This window comes from Centroberyx affinis, unplaced genomic scaffold (assembly GCF_046629955.1).
Source record: "Centroberyx affinis isolate AG114_WGS23_722 - 3 ecotype Tasmania unplaced genomic scaffold, CSIRO-AGI_Caff_v1 ptg002536l_1, whole genome shotgun sequence".
NCBI classification, from domain to species: domain Eukaryota; kingdom Metazoa; phylum Chordata; class Actinopteri; order Beryciformes; family Berycidae; genus Centroberyx; species Centroberyx affinis.
This window is the reverse complement of record NW_027280754.1, coordinates 203,938-207,969: the sequence shown is the minus strand read 5'-3', so window position 1 is coordinate 207,969 and position 4,032 is coordinate 203,938. Positions and strand designations below refer to the sequence as shown.

General features: G+C 40.1%; 1 non-coding gene across 1 annotated transcript; it reads right to left on the bottom strand.

Moving 5' to 3' along the window:
- Positions 1-1,191: 1,191 nt before the first annotated feature.
- Positions 1,192-1,264, bottom strand: trnar-acg (transfer RNA arginine (anticodon ACG)). The gene has a single exon. It is a non-coding gene; the product is annotated as a tRNA-Arg (tRNA).
- Positions 1,265-4,032: the final 2,768 nt, after the last annotated feature.

The window sequence follows — 4,032 nt, the reverse complement described above, 5'->3', positions numbered from 1 at the left end:
CTGTATATCCTTTTTGCCTTTTTACCCAAACAGATAGTACTGTAACAAATACAATCATGTTACATCATTAAGTATGGGTGCTTTAACTCTATGATTTCATGATGAATACCCTAGTAGGACCATACCTTCCATTCTTCCACCTTCTCATCATATTTCTCTGTAGACTGTCTGTCTGACTGCAGTTTCTCTCGCATTGGCTGTAACTCCTTCTCCATCTCAATCACCTGTCACAGTTAAGCCATTAGTGTGCTACATTCATGCACTTTCCAGTGATAAAGCAGTGTAGGGGTCTTTCACAAGATCAAATTCCTGCATGATACTCACTAGAATCTTTCTTCTTCATAGATTTCAGTGGTCTATTCATTACACTAGAAGAGCTTGGCTTTGTGCATTTTGATTTGTATCTGCCTTCTTGTCATCTATCCTCACTCTGAAGACATGTCTTCTCAGCATACTTTGGGGCAAATTCAGCAGAAAAACAAATGAACCGTTGTTTCAAGACAGAGCATCCTCCCTGAAGTAAAAAAAATAAAATAAAATAAATAAAAAATAACGATCTAATGTACAACATTAATGTGATGTTTCAGGCCAGAGTACTACGTCTGCTCATTATTTTTTCCATGGGTCAGCTACAGCACAGGCCATGTGTTGCCTAAGGACACTTCGCCAAGAGGGTTGACTGTTCCGTGATTGATTGAATAATTAAGCAATATCACACTCGAGGTCGTGCTGTTGTACTGTATATCAGCACGGCTGTGATTCGCCGAAGATAATCACAGCCGTGCTGATATACAGTACAACAGCACGACCTTGAATGTGATATTGCTTTTATACAACAGTTGTATAAACAAGCTATTCGTCAAGTAATGGTAATTTGTCTGTTATTTGTCTCCGCCATCAAAAACAGTTCCCTCAGGATTCCACTACCAAGTGTTGCCAAGCAACAGGTAAACTGTTTCACGCAATAGCAAGCACCATATCACAAACCACTTGGCCACACGTCAGCCTGGTGTCCAGCCCTATGAATCGCAGTTTTCAGCACTCTTCGAATTTGCATGGCGATTCATTATTCGAAGAGTTGCATGGCGATCCATAATGAATCGCCATGCAACTTCGAAGAGTGCTTAAAACTGCGATGCACAGGGGCTGGACACCAGGCTAGCCACACGTCGTTTCAAAAGGAATTTTCACCGAGCTAGCCAGGAGTCGAACCTAGAATCTTCTGATCCGTAGTCAGACGCGTTATCCATTGCGCCACTAGCCCAGCTATACAAGAGCTATCCATGAAGTGTATTTTAAACCTAGTAATATCAGCATTTCATAGACATTTGAATCGTGACAATCCAACAATTTACTGCAGTGACTTATCCATTCGTCTAGCTCACGGAGTACTGTACACACAATGCAAATGGAGGAGCAAGCATCTCAAACTAGCACCTTATTCGAGCTACTTACTCGACAGACCAAATTTCTCAGTAATATACAAAATACATAGGATGGTAATAATATTCATTTTCTTTTATAATACTGATGGATTTAAACTGGTTGTATGTATCGCCATGTGCCTGATTATTTTATTGTGTTACCTGCAATTTTAAAAGATATTAACGCCATGCCACATGTTTGTTTCACTTTCATGCACAATGCGTGCACCGCCTGGTCACCGCAGACAGATTAAGGGCATGTTGGTTTACAGACCAAACATTCAGACCGCTAAAGCAAATGGTAACTTGTTCTAATTCTCCACGAAGATGTTCCTTACTCCAGTACAAAGCTCTGACAGTTGCTACAGCACTATCTCCTGTATCTAAACATGGAACCTACTCAGTACTAGACTTGATTTAAATCTTTTAGTGTCTAATTTATTCTCTCAAGCCCTCTCAGGATGAAACAAGTTCCACTTCAAGTTGTCAAACAAAACTGTACTTAAGTATTGTACATTAATAAAAAGAAAATAATATTAATAACAAAAATACGTACGTTAGGCACCCCAATATCTCGACAGGACTACGTCAAGTCTCTGTCTTATTTACGTTTGAGACTGCTTGTATGCAGCGTGCAGTCTTTAGCTAGGTAAATTAGTAACTATGTGGAAGCTAGTGTTGTCAGTCTCCATAAATTAGACAAATCTAACGTTAACTTAGCTCAGCTTTTTACGTCATTAGGACAGGGAGGCTAAACTTGCCATGACCTGTAAGTAACTGCAAATGCTTTGCATCTTCACTTGCCTTCAGAGTAATCCATGTTAAGGATCGACCACACTTCTTTGACTACCTTGCTGTCCAGTGAACTCAACCACAGATTCAATAATTCAGATTCATGGGCGGGAGATCGTGTCTTTAAGATTCTGAGTTTTTGGTATTCAGTAATTTAATAAATAAATTGAATATTGTCCTCCCTATCCGTGACGCCTATACCACCTTGTGTAAAAAATAAAAAAAAATTAAAAACCCGAACTATCCCTTATGGCTCCAACCTCACGTCTGCTTGGCTAGCCAAAAGTCTTGCATTAGCTAGCTAGTATGCTTAGCTACATTAGCATGCATTGAGTAGCCTAACCTAAACAGCCAAACCCTAAATCCATATTTCTGTATTCTTTGTATTAACAGAAAATTGTATTTGCCCATAACTATTTTGATATTTCACCATCAAAAACAAGATACGAGTTAACGTTAACTGCTAACGTTAGTAAGCCACAGAGCCTAGCTTAACAGGCAGTGTTATAGCCTCACTAAAGATCTATAACAATCTACAAAGTTTTACATCGAACTAATGTAAACTGAATAATACAACATATAGCTACAGTCTACATTTGCTATAACTTCCTGTTTAATACTAGAACATTTGCTAAACAATTTCACCACACTTACCGAAAACTTGCTGCCCTGCGAACTGCTCCGCTCCTCTGCTCAGCTCAGTCACTCAGCCACTCTCCGCACAGAAATCTGAAATTGAGCGCAGTCTCCCGCCGTTGCGTCGCGAATCTGGCCCATACATATCCTCCGACAACTCCGGTATTCATTTTAGTACAGGTGATATGTGTGCCAAATTTGAGGTGAAATGTTCACTTTTTCATAAAAACATGAAACGTGGTACACTTGTACAGTTTGGGGCCCTGAACATTTTCAGAAATGGAGCCATCGCAAAAACGCCTCGTGGCGGCCATGGCGGCCATTTTACTTTCCGCAATAACCGAATTATGTATTTTGCATCATATCTCCTGAACCACACATGATAACACGGACAAGGTGATGTCTACCCCTATGTTTTCATGGTCAAGGATTACAATGATACCATACAACATCATAAACTGTTAACGTGAATAGTTAATGGTGAATTCAGTGACGTTGTGAGAAGGAAATCACAGTATCTGAGAACCTAGGCTAGACTTTATAATATCATGTCTGTTGCATGCTTGTTGTGTAGAGTTTTAAAAGCTTAATCCATTTGTTCATTAACCCTGACAATACAGTGACTGTAAAGAGTAGAACAATATTCAATATGACCTTAGCAACTTAGCTTAAAAAGACTGTCAAACACAGAGATGTACTTGAAAAAATTTATTTCAGAAACACGTTTGTTTGATTGTTTTGTTGTTGTTGTTGAACCTATTCTTCACTGTCTCCTTCACAGTCTCCTCCACATTGACACAGAGCTGTGCACTTTAAGGAGGCTTTTTTTGCATTTGCTATGCCCCCGGCAGCCTTCCTCACAGCACTTGTTTTAGCAAGGATTTTTTTAAACAATACGATCAGAAAAAACATTGGCATTTGGATGCCAATATTTTTTCGCCAAGAAAAAGAGGAGCAGACAATCAAATTTAAGGCCTGCGAGGCAGAGAAGTGTGACCTCCGCCAAGAACTGGAGGAGCAGACGATCAAGGCCTGCGAAGCTGAGAATGAAGTTCTCCGCAAAAAAGTGGAGGAGCTCCACAGCCCCTACAAGCTGGCAAAGATGATCAAGGCCATGCACCAAGAAAAAGAGGAGCAGATGATCAAGTTTAAGGCCTGCACAGCTGAGAATGAAGTCCTC